Below are 13096 nucleotides of genomic sequence, written 5' to 3'. Positions count from 1 at the left end.
TCTCTCTCTCCAATAAATTTTTATTTAAAAATCCAAGTTTTTATCAATGAAAACAATACATAGTGTAAGCCTAATGTAACTTTAACAGATAAATCTAAAAATGACCTGTCAATAATGAAATTTTATAATTTTAGAGGAAAAAGCATACACACACAGACACACACAAGTTTGTAAAATATTATTTTACATCATTTTTCTCTCTCCTGTAGAATGGTACCTGCCTTTAAGCAAAACTAGCATAAGCAGTTGGCAGAATGCTTTGTGCTTCACTACACTGATTAGTTAACACCTTTACTTCTCTTTTCAATTCCTTTATCCACTCAGTCATAATTCCTACACTACCCCCATCACAGATAACCAACCAACCAAATGAAAAAACTCCCCCAAACCAGAGCTCCATAGTTGACTGTTTTGAGAAGTTACTGAGGTAGGTGAGGAGAGAGAAAGGGGAGGCAGTTGTGGACAGCTTTACCACTGCAGCAGTGATGGTGGTGGGTGGGTATGTTTCAAACACGAGGTTCGTTTTCATATAGCAAGCTCAAAAATACCACCATTGTCACCCAGGTCACAAATTGTAACTGTTTCTCATCCCCTTCAATCCCATCAGTCTGCTTTTGGTCACTTTCGTCTTCAGATATGCTTTTGATATACTGTGTAGGAGGGAGGTAATGAACATAGAAAAGGTTATAGTCCTTTTATTTGTTGCTCCTTTTGTTTGGAAGGCCCTTTCAACTCTCCTCTGTGATTCTACTCATATTTCAAGATTTAGATATCTTTTTCTTTTCTGACTTTTCAAGCGAAAATGTTATGTCCTTCTTGTGCTCTCTGTGACCCATTCACATTATATAGACTTATCATTTATTGTAACTGCTTGTTTACTTGTCTACATTCTCCATTATACTCCTGTAAGAAGTATACTCATTAGTCATTGTGTTTCCAGTGCCTAGTACAGTTCTGGCATGTGGTAGGGTTACCATTTCATGATTCTTGGATGCAAACAACAGAAATCAACTTTGGTTAACTGAAGCAAAAGAAAAGAAATTTATTAGAAGAATATTAGTTAGCTTACAGAAATGACTGGAAGACTGGAGAACCAGACTCTGAGAACAAATAGGAAACAAACCAATTAACCATCCTCAGTGCTAGACCATAGCCAAAGTTATGCCACAAAAATATTCTTTTCCTGTTTAAGATGCTATTGCTCCTCTGCAGGACACTGGATGCCATTGCTGGAACAATGCCATGGGTGCTGTAATCACTGTCCTAAGAACGAATTTTAAATGGTCTTTGCAACTTTAGCTCTAGCTAAAGTATATGGTCTTTTGGCTTCCATGGCTGACTCCAAGGCCCACCATTCATCTAGAATACACATAGCAGCATGTAGGAAGGGAGTTCAGATGTTAGTAAAAAAACAAAAAAGCCCTGGCCAATTTGGCTCAGTGGTTGGACTGTCGGCCCGCAGACCAAAGAGTCTCAGGTTCGATTTCAGTCAAGGGCATGTACCTGGGTTGCAGTTCGGTCCACTGGGGTCATGCAGGAGGCAATCAGTCAATGTGTCTCTCTCACATTGATGTTTCTCTCTCTCTCTCTCTCCTCCCCCTCCTTCTTCCCTCCCATTCTATCTGAAGATGAATGGAAAAAGATCCTTGGGTGAGGATTAAAACAACAACAACTTGATACATGTACTTAAAAAAAAAACAAAAAACTTTTGCCCTGGCTGGTTTGGCTAAGTGGTTAGAGCATTGGACCATGGACTGGAGAGTCCCAGGTTCGGTTCCTGCTAAGGGCTCGTACCTCGGTTGCAGTTTGTCCCCAGCCCCAGTTGGGGTCATGTGGGTAGCAACCCGTTGATGTATCTCTCTCATATTGATGTTTCTTTCTCTCTTCTTCCCTCTCTCCCTCCCGCTCTGTCTGAAAATAAATGCAAAAATGTCCTCGGGTGAGGATAAAAAGAAAAAAAAACTTTTGATAAATATTAATTAGGTAAATGAATGAAAAAAATCAGTCATAATTCTCTGCTTCTAACCCTTTACATTATCAAGCATTGACGTGATTATGGTGCCACTTCTGTAATCTAAAACAAAATCAATCCCAAACCATAAAATAAGCAAAATCAGCAAAGCTCTGATTTTTTTTTTTTATCCTCACCCGAGGACACCCTTCCATTTTTCATTCAGATGGAGCAGGAGGGAGAGAGAGGAAGAGAGAGAGAGAGAAACATCGACATGAAAGAAATACATTGAGTGGCTGCTACCCACACAACCCAATCAGGGCCGGGGACCAACCGCAACCGAGGTACATGCCTTAGTGGGAACCGAACCCGGGTCTCTCCGGACCGCAGGTCAGCGCTCTAACCGCTGAGCCAAGCTGGCCAGGGCAGCAAATCTCTGATTTTTAAGATGATACCTCATTCTTAAATTTTAGATAAAATTATTTGAATTAAACTTTTGGTGCCCCCCACCCCCCACTTTTTATTAAATAAATTTGAGGAACTCAAAATTCTGTGACATATTTTTGGTCAAGTCATTTCCATTAAAAAGTACTGATTTTAAAAACTACTAACTTAGAAACTACCACACACACACAAAAACCCAAATGGTCCACAAAACATTATTCTTTCCTTCAGAAGGTTTTACGGTGCATTATAATTTACCAGTCTTTTACTACTAAACTTAAACAGCCAATTGAGACAAACAGTTCTGAAACTGTTCTTCCACCACTGATTAAAACTGGGGTGGCAGGTATTGGGGCTAATATTCATTTAGCCTTCTGAGCTTTCTGGGCAGACTTGATGACTTTGCCAGCTCAAGCTGCCTTCTTGTCCACTGCTTTGATGACACCCACAGCAACTGTCTGTCTCATGTCACAAACAGCAAAGCGGCCCAGAGGGGGATAGTCAGAGAAGCTCTCAACACATATAGGCTTGCCAGGAACCATATTGACGATGGCAGCATCACCAGATTTAAAAAACTTAGGGCCATATTCCAGCTTTTTCCCAGAACCATGGTCAATCTTCTTCAGCTCAGCAAATTTACAAGCAATAGGACCTGTGTGACAATCTAGCACAGGTGCATATTCAGCACTGATTTGGCCCAGATGGTTCAGGATAATCACCTGAGCTGTGAAGTCAGCTGCTTCCATTGGTTGGTCATTTTTGCTGTCACCAGCCACATTGCCATGACAAACATCTTTGACAGACATGTTCTTGACATTGAAGCCCACATTGTCCCCAGGAAAAGCTTCACTCAAAGCTTTCATGGTGCATCTCAACAGACTTGACTTTAGTTGTAACATTGACTGGAGCAAAGGTTACCACCACGCCGGATTTGAGAACACCAGTCTCTGCCCACAGGAACAGTACCAATGCCGCCAATTTTGTAGGCATGTTGGAGGGGCAGATGCAGGGGCTTGTCAGTTGGAGGAGTTGGTGGTAGGATGCAATCCAGAGCTTCAAGCAGTGTGGTTCCACTGGCATTGGCATCTTTACAGGTGACTTTTCATCCCTTGAACCAAGGCATATTAGCACTTGGCTCCAGCATATTGTCACCATTCCAGCCAGAAATTGGCACAAAAGCTACTGTTCAGGGTTGTAGCCAGTTTTCTTAATATAGGTGCTGACTTCTTTAACAATTTCCTCGTATCTTTTCTGGCTGTAGGGCGGCTTAGTGGAATTCATTTTGTTAACACCAACAGTCAGTTGTTTAACACCCAGTGTGTAAGCCAGAAGGGCATGCTCACGGGTCTGCCCATTCTTGGAGATGCCTGCTTCAAATTCACCAACACCAGCAGCAACTATCAGGACAGCACAGTCAGCCTGAGATGTGCCTGTAATCATGTTTTTGATGAAGTCTCTGTGTCCTGGGGCATCAGTGATGGTCACATAATACTTGCTGGTCTCGAATTTCCACAGGGAGATATCAGTGGTGCTACCGTGCTCACGTTCAGCTTTCAGTTTATCCAAGACCTAGGCATACTTGAAGGAGCCCTTCCCCATCTCAGCAGCCTCCTCAAATTTTTTGATGGTTCTTTTGTCTGTCCCACCACGTTTGTAGATCAGCTAGCCAGTAGTGGTAGATTTGCTGGAATCTATGTGTCCAATGACGACAATGTTGATATGAGTCTTTTCTTTTCTCATTTTGGGTTTGATTTAGTGGTGGTTTTCATGACACTTGTGTTCTAGCAGCAAACCCATTGCAAAAAGCAGTGCTCCCTTATTTGTAGTACCCTATGCAAATGCTTATTTAATTATCTGATAATCTAACACTGGATATAGCCAGGATTTGAACTTGGCCCAACTGATTCCAGAACACTTAACTGTTATTTCTATAGTCTTCATATAGTTGTATTCAACAATGACTTCATTTAAACAATACAACAACTAATATATTAGAGAGCTCAGAGGAATGTTTTTGCTTGTAAAATTTTTTTAAATTTCTAAGCCATTTAAAAAAAAACTCATCTTTATTGTTGTATTGTTTATTTTTCCCCCATTGACCCCCTCCTCCCCAATCCCACACCCCTCCTGCTTTCCCCAAACTATTGTTGGTGTCCATTGGTTATGCATGTAAGCACAGAAGTTCTTTGGTTTATCTCATCCCACCCTCTCTCCCCCCTTCCCTTTGAGGTTCATCAGTTGAACAACCAATTTGTACTTCTTAATCCTTCATCTTTTTCACCCATCCCTCCAGCCCCCTCCCATCTGGCAACCAACAAAAAGTTCTCTGTATCTATGAGTCTGTTTCTGTTCTGCCTGCTCATTTTGTTTATAGATTCAGTTGTTGATAGATGTGTATTATTTGCCATTTTATTGCTCGTATTTTTCTTCTTCTCCTTCAAGAAGACCTTTCAACATTTCATATAATACTGGTTTGGTGTGATGAACTCCTTTAGCTTTTTCTTATTTGGGAAACTCTTGATATGTTCATCGATTCTAAATGATATCTTTGCAGGATAGAGTAATCTTGGTGTAGGTTGTTTCTTTTCATCACCTTGAATATCTCTTGCCACTCCTTTCTGCCCTGCAAAGTTTTTTTTGAGAAATCATCTGACAGTCTTTTGGGAGCTTCTTTATAGGTAACTAACTGCTTTTCTCTTGCTGCTCTTAAGATTCTCTCTTTCTCTTTAACTTATGGCATTTTGATGATGATGTGTCTTGGTGTGGACCTCTTTGGGTTCATCTTGTTTGGGACACTTGGTGCTTCTTGGACTTGTATGTCTGTATCCCTCACCAAGTTTGGGAAGTTTTTCTGTCATTATTTTTTCAAATAGGTTTTCAATTTCTTATTTTCTCTCTTCTCCTTCTGGCACCCCTATGATGAGAATGTTGGCACACTTGAGATTGTCCCAGAGGCTCCTTACACTATCCTCATTTTTTTTTTTTTTATTCATTTTTCTTTTTGCTCTTTTTATTGGGTGTTTTTTGCTTCCTTATATTCCAAATCAATGGTTTGCTTCTTGGCTTTACCTACTCTACTATTGATTCCCTGTAAATTATTTATTTCAGTTAGTGCATCCTTCATTTCTGATTGGTCCTTTTTTATGTTGTTGATATTCTCACTAATTTCCTTGGAGGTCTCTTTAAGTTCCTTGAAGGTCTCACCAAGTTCCTTGAGCAACCTTATAACCAGTGTTTTGAACTCTGCATCTGATTGGTTGCTTATCTCCATTTTGTTTAGTTCTTTTCCTGGAGTTTTATTCTGTTCTTTCATTTGGGACATGTTTCTTTGTCTTCTAATTTTGTATGCTTCCCTGTGATTGTTTCTATGTATTATGTAGAGTTGCTGTGCCTCCTAGGCTTTGTAGGGTGGCCTGATGTTGTAGGTGTCCTGTAGGATCCAGTGGCACAGTCTCCCTGATCACCCCATCTGGGCCCTCAGGGTGCACCCCTAGTGTGGACTGTACACCCTTCTGTTGTAATTGAGTCTTAATTGCTGTTGACACATCAGTGGGAGGAATTTACTCAGGCTGATCAGCTGTAAGGACTGGCTGTGCCCACTGACCACTAGCCTTAACTACCTTGGAGGATCAACTGTGTAGGGGCCCATACAGAGCAAGACTTACTTCATCAGGGCTCTGGTACTCACTGAGTCCACTCATTGAGTGTGTCACTTGTGGTGGTGCTTCAGTGTGGTCTGAAGCTTTCTACTGGGTGTGCTGGCTGAGGGGCAAGGTCAGCCACTGCCTGTGCTCTACCTGGGGCCACTCAGCATAAGCTACAAAGTGATCTGCTAATGGCTGCTTCTTGTGTTGGGCGTGGAGGTGCTCAGGAAAAGCCACATTATGAACCAAGGCTAGTTGCTTCTGGTGTAAGGCCTGGGGCTACTTAACGAGTGGTATGGGACTAGCTGAAACGAAATGCTGCTTGTTTGAGAGATTAGGAAACTCTGAAGCAGGATCCAAGACAGGCCAATCCTTTGGGTGGGCCTGAAAGTTGGGTGAAGCAGGATCTCAGGGAATCACCAGGGTGGGGCAAACAGTGTGAGCCAGGTTGCTGGAGTCCCAGATATGACAGCTCTCTGCTGCCCCGGGAAGGGGCTCACCAGAGAAACAAAGGCCTCTGCCAGCATGTCTGTGTGAGAGAAAGCTGCCTCTCCAGCCCTCCTCCTGAGGCCAAACAGCTCATTTCTTCCCTACATGTCTCTGGTGCCTTTCAAACTGCGTCTCCTCTGAACTCAGAGGGAGCAAGTACAAGTAAGTCCCTGTGCAGGCCCTTTAAGAGGAGCTTCCTGGAGCTCCAGCATCCTCAGCCTCCCTCAGCCTCAGTTCCTGCTGGTTTTTACAGCCAGCAGTGATGGGGACTTATCTTCTTGAGACTGGAACCCTGGAGGTGGGCGCCTGGTGTGGGACAGGGACCCCTCACTCCTCAGGGAGGACCTTCTCAGCCAAGGTGTCATTCTAATTTTTATCCGCCATGCGTGCGTGCGTGCGTGTGTGTGTGTGACCAGCCCATCCACACCTCTACCCCTCCACCCCTCTGCCCTTCCTACCAGCCTTGATGGGGCTGCTGCTTTAATTTTGTAGTTGTAGGATTTCCATTCAGCTCAGTTTCAGGCAGTTCTGAATGATGGTTGTGCTGTAGTTTAGTTGTAATTTTGATGTGATTGTGGGAGGAGGCAATACTGCATTTACCTATGCCACCATCTTGACCAGAAGTCCGAAACCATCTTACCTATCAAATATCAGGTCATATAACAATCACTTTGGAACACTGGTATTATGTACCAGACATATAGGACATACACTGTATATCCTAGCAGTTTATTTGTAGTTGGTTTTTTTTTTTTTTTAATGTATGCAGTAGTGCATCATGATATGTACAATAATTTATACATGGATTGGTAATTATTATAATAGCCTAACATTGGAAACAAACCAAATTCTATTAATAGTAGAATGAATAAACAAAATTATATATTCTCAAAATGAAAACTATACAGAAATGAAAATGAACAAACTATTGCTATGCATAAGAGTGTAACTGAATCTCAAAAACATTGTAGAGTTAAAAAAGCTAGACCAAAAGAATATATGTACAAATCCTTCCACGTTCCTTTTATACATAGTTCAGAAACAGACAAAACTAATTTAGTGTTAGAAGTCAGGATAGTGTTCCTTTTTGGGAAGGTTGGAGGGGGATTGGGGACTTCCTGTTACTGGTAATGTTCTATTACTTGACCTGGGAGGTTTTTATAAAGGGTGGTATGTTCACTTAATGAAAATTCCTTGAGTTGTTCACTTTTCTCTAAGTATATTATACCTTAATTAAAAAGTAAAAAATATCCCTGGAAGGTTTGGCTCATCAGTTTGAGCATCAGCGTGAGGACCAAAGGGTCGTGAGTTCAATTCTCAGTCAAGGGCATGTACCTGGTTTGCAGGTTCAATCCCCCACCCCGTTGGAGTCATGCGGGAGGCAATCACTTGTGTGTCTCTCACATTGATGTTTCACTCTTTCTCTCCCCCTCCCTCCCTTCTATTCTATCTAAAAATCAATGGAAAAATATCCTCAGGCGAGGATTAACAAAAACAAACAAACAAAAGTAAAAAATAAAAAATCAGCCCTGGCTGGTTTGGCTCAGCGGTTAGAGCATCAGCCTGCGGATCATATAGTCGTTGGTTTGATTCCAGTCAAGAGCACATACCTCGGTTGCCGTTTGGACCCCAATCCTGGTCGGGGTCGGGTGGGAGGCAACCAGTTGATGTGTCTCTCTTACCTCAATGTTTCTCTCTCTCTCTCTCTCTACCCCTCCCTTTCTGCCTTCCTCCCTACCATTCTGTCTGAAGATAAATGGAAAAAAAAATTTTTTTAAAAATCATATTTGTGTATAGATTAGCTTGGGGAGCATGGTTCAGCAAAATTCCTAAAGTTGTACATAAAGTTTTATCTGAATATCTGAATGTGTATTTTAAGAAAGAGACAATCCATATTCCAGATCAAATTCTCAAAGGGGTGCATGACCCAAAAAGGGTTAAGAACCCACATCACTAAGACCTGAATATTCAGAAAAAAAAACACAATTGTTAAATATATTGTTATGGAAAGCTTGTTTTTGCAATGAGATAAATCCTTGCCTGTATAATCAAACTGTCTGTTTTATATACCATCTCTCCATGCTTTCTTAAGGCTTTTGCTGTTACAGTCAGTCATCCTCTTTTTTGTCTTCATCTTCATTTTCTGTCTCTGATGGATGATTGCCACTGGCAATACCCCTACCCCATTTCACTCTTTTTTTTTTGTTGTTCGTGCCCCTAGCGGGAAGCAAATTCAGGACTCTCTGGTCCGCAGGCCGACACTCCAACCTCTGAGCCAAACTGGCCAGGGCTTTCATTCATTTTTTTAAAATGTTTTTTTAATTTATTTTCTAGAGAGAGAGAGGAAGGGAGAGGGAGAGATATAAAAACATAATGAAAGAGAGAAGCATCAACATCGACTGTCTTCCTCTTGCACTGGGGATCTAGCCCACAACCTGGGCATGTGCCCTGACTGGCAATCGAACCAGTGACCTCTTGCTGCATAGGTCGATGCTCAAGCACTGAGCCTCACCAGGGGGCCTTTTTTTTTTTTTTTTTTTTTTTTAAGTCCTCTGGCCCTGGCCAGTGTGGTTCAGTTAGTTGGGCATTGATTGTCTCATGCACCAAAAGGTTGCCTTTTGATTCCTGGTCTGGGCATATGCTAGGGTTTTGGGCTCGATCCCCAGTATGGGGCATACAGGAGGTAGCTGGTCGATGTTTTGCTCTCACATTGATGTTTCTCTCTTTCTCCCTGTTCCTTCCCCTCTGTCTAAAAAGTCCTCTTTTGATACCATGTCTTCTACCAACCAGTTACCACTCCATTTCCCTCCCTCTCTCCACATCAGAACTCCTGCAGAGAGTTATGAATTATCCTTTCTTACCTTCCATTCTCTCCTTAGCTCATTCCAATTGGGATTTCTTACTAATACTTTACTGAAATGGGTTTTCTCAAGGTCACAATGATTTCAGTTTTGCTGAAATAAGTGATTAAATATTTTATTTGGGAGAAAGTTGGGTGAGAGCTACTCAGGCATAGATAATTGATTAACTCATATTTCTTGTTTTGTCGTTGGCCTGTGTGGGGCCCTGCTTTAATTTTATTTTATCCTCCTTTATTCTCCATCTTCACTCCTATTTCCTTTCCCCCATAGGTATCTACTTTAATGTGTTTTTGCATAACATCCTGAATATATCTTTGAAAACTATAGTGCTTTTTTGAATGTTTTTAATTTATATAAATGATACTTTGCTGTAGATTCTTGTTTCCTACTATTTTCATTCACAACTAAATTAAAAAAAAATTATCTATGTTGCTGTTTACATCTATCTATTTCATTGCTTCTGACTGCTACATGGTATTTAAATCATGCTATCTATCATATTCAAAAATTATTTCTCTACTTATGGACACTTCACTTTGTTTATTCATTCATTCAACAAATATTGACCACATACTATTTCTGGGCACTGTTGTAGATGTTGGTATATGACAGTTACTAAAACAGAAAAATTCCTACCCTCATTGAACTTCCAATCTTGTGGAGAGAAATAATAAGTAAAATGAATAAGTAGATATCTAGTATGTTAGTGAAAAGTAATAAGGTGAGAACATTAAAACAAGGACAGAGATAATATGAGTGTTGGGTGTGGGAGGTTGCTGAAATTTTTAAAAAAGGCAGTCATGGAAAGCCATACTGCGAAGGTGACTTTTTAGAAAGAAGAACCTGAAGATGCAGCTGACTCGACTGGCATAGGGCAAGGCTGTTTCAGAGCAGGAAGTATAAAAGGCCCTGAGACTGAAACATACCTGGTTTGTTCAAGGATCAGTAAGAAGGTTAGCATGTTACCTCCAAGAGTGCTTTCTTTTTTTTTTTTTTTATCCTCACCCGAGGACTTTTTCCATTTTTTGTACAGATAGAGGAAGAGAGAGAGAGAAACATCAATGCGAAAGGAACACATCGAGTGGCTGCCACCTGCACGACCATCCAGGGCTGGGGACAAACTGCAACCAAGGTACATGCCCTTAGCGGGAACCGAACCCGGGTCTCTGTGGACCGCAGGCGGACGCTCTAACTGCTGAGCCAAACTGGCCAGGGCCAAGAGTGCTTTCTAAGAATTTTTTTTAGCATGCTAAACTTTGTTTCTTACTATTATATTAGGACTTATTCTTGCCATCTTAGGTTTTCTATTTACCTTAGTTTATTTTTTTATTTTATTTTTTATTTTTTTTATCCTTACCCAAGGACATTTTTCCATTTTTTACTCAGAGCAGGAAGGAGAGAGAGAGGAAGAGAGAGAAACATCGATGTGAAAGGGACACATCGAGTGGCCGCCACCCACACGACCCAACCAGGGCCGGGGACAAACTGCAGCCAAGGTACATGCCCTTAGCGGGAACCGAACCCGGGTCTCTGTGGACCGCAGGCTGACGCTCTAACCGCTGAGCCAAACCGGCCAGGGCTACCTTAGTTTCTTTTCCTTTCTTCTTTATCTTTTACTATTTTCTAATTATAAATACAAATGTTGGTGCCAGTTTGAAAGTTAGGAATTTTATTTGTTTTCTTCTGGTGGTTACCTTTTACTTAGTCATATTCATATTTATATTTATTTTTGTCTGTCATTTTTTTTTAATCTTTATTGTTGAATGTAAAATGTATTACAGATATTCCACATTTTTCCCCCATTGACCCCCTCCTCCCCACTCCTGCCCCCCTCCCGCCTTTTCCCACACTATTGTCTGTGTCCATTGGTTATGCATATAGGTTCTTTGGTTTATTTCCCTCCCCCCCGCCCCGCAACCAACCCCTTTCCCTTTGAGGTTCGTCAGTCTAGCAATGAATTTGTACTTCTTAATCCCTTCACCTTTTTCACCCATTCCCCCACCCCACCCCTCCCATCTGGCAACCAACAAAAGGTTCTCTGTATCTATGAGAATGTTTCTGTTCTACCTGTTCATTTTGTTTGTAGATTCCATTGTTGATAGATATGTATTCATTGCCATTTTGTTTGTTCATATATTTTATCTTTTTCTTCAAAAAACCCTTCATCATTTCATATAATAATGGTTTGGTGGTGATGAACTCCTTTAACTTTTTCTTGTCTGGGAAAGTCTTTATATAGCCATCGATTCTAAATGCCAGCTTTGCAGGATAGAGTAATCTTGGTTGTAGGTTCTTGCTTCTCATCACTGTGAATATTTCTTGCCACTCCCTTCTGGCTTGCAAAGTTTCTTTTGAGAAATCAGCTGACAGTCTTATGGGAACTGCCTTGTAGGTAACTAGCTGCCTTTCTCTTGCTGCTTTTAAGATTCTCTCTTTGTCTTGAACCTTTTGCATTTTGATGATGATATATCTTGGTGTGGGCCTCTTGGGGTTCATCTTATTTGGGACTCTCTGTGCTTCCTGGACTTGTATATCTGTTTCCTTCACCAAGTTAGGAAAGTTTTCTGCCAATATTGTTTCAAACAGGATTTTGATTTCTTGTTCTCGCTCTTCTCCTTCTGGCACCCCCAAGATGCAAATGTTGGCACGCTTGAAGTTGTCCCAGAGGCTCCTTACACTATCCTCATTTTTTGGGATTCTTTTTTCTTTTTGCTGTTCTGATTGGGCATTTTTTGCTTCCTTATATTCCAAATCGATGGTTTGCTCCTTGGATTTACGTACTCTATTATTGAAGCTGTGTAAATTATTCTTTATTTCAGTTAATGCCTCCTTCAATTCTAACTGTGCATCTATGATTTCTGACTGGTCCTTTTTTATGCTCGAGGCCCTCACTAAGTTCACTGAGGTTCTCACTAAGTTCATTGAGCATCCTTTTAAGCAGTATTTTGAACTCAGCATCTGTTAGGTTGCTTATCTCCATTTTGCTTAGTTCTTTTCTTGGGGTTTTGTTCTGTTCTTTCATTTGGGACCTGTTTCTTTGTCTCCTCATTTTGGCTGCCTCCCTGTGTTTGTTTCAGTGTATTACTTAATGAGAGGTATGGGGCTAGCTGAGACCAGATGCTGCTCGTTTGAAAGAATTTAGGAAAAACCTGAAGCAGGCCCTGGCCGGTTTGGCTCAGCGGTTAGAGCGTCGGCCTGCGGTCCAGAGAGACCAGGGTTCGGTTCCCGCTAAGGGCACGTACCTTGGTTGCAGTTCGTCCCCGGCCCTGGTTGGTCGTGCGGGTGGCAACCACTCGATGTGTCCCTTCACATCCATGTTTCTCTCTCTTTCTCTTCCTCTCTCTCCCTCCCGCTCTGTCTGAACAAAAAATGCAAAAATGTCCTCGGGTGAGGAAAAAAAAAAAAAACTGAAGCAGGATCCAAGACAGGCCAATCCTATGGTTAAGCAAGTGGCAACAGCTTGGGTGGGCCTGAAAGTTGGGTGGGCCTGAAAGTTGGGTGGGGCAGGGGGGGGCAGGGCAGGGCCTCAGGGAGTCACCAGGGCAGGGCTACCAGTGTGAGCCAGGTTGCTGGAGTCCCAGATATGGTGACTGTCTGCCGCCCCAGGGAAGGGCTCACCAAAGGAACAAAGGCCTCTGACAGCACGTTTGTCCCGGAGAAAGCCCCCTCTCCAGCTCTCGCTCCAGTGCCAAACAGCTCAGTTCTTC

At 41.9% G+C, this 13096-nt stretch overlaps 1 protein-coding gene and 1 pseudogene across 4 annotated transcripts in view; one reads left to right on the top strand and one right to left on the bottom strand.

Moving 5' to 3' along the window:
- DENND4A (DENN domain containing 4A) overlaps positions 1-13096 on the top strand; it is a 136998-nt gene that overhangs the window by 21534 nt on the left and 102368 nt on the right. The window lies entirely within an intron of this gene.
- On the bottom strand, positions 2758-4135 carry LOC118628054 (annotated as a pseudogene).

Source organism: Molossus molossus, unplaced genomic scaffold (assembly GCF_014108415.1).
Source record: "Molossus molossus isolate mMolMol1 unplaced genomic scaffold, mMolMol1.p scaffold_m16_p_1, whole genome shotgun sequence".
Lineage (NCBI taxonomy): Eukaryota > Metazoa > Chordata > Mammalia > Chiroptera > Molossidae > Molossus > Molossus molossus.
This window is presented reverse-complemented; position numbering and strand designations above follow the sequence as displayed.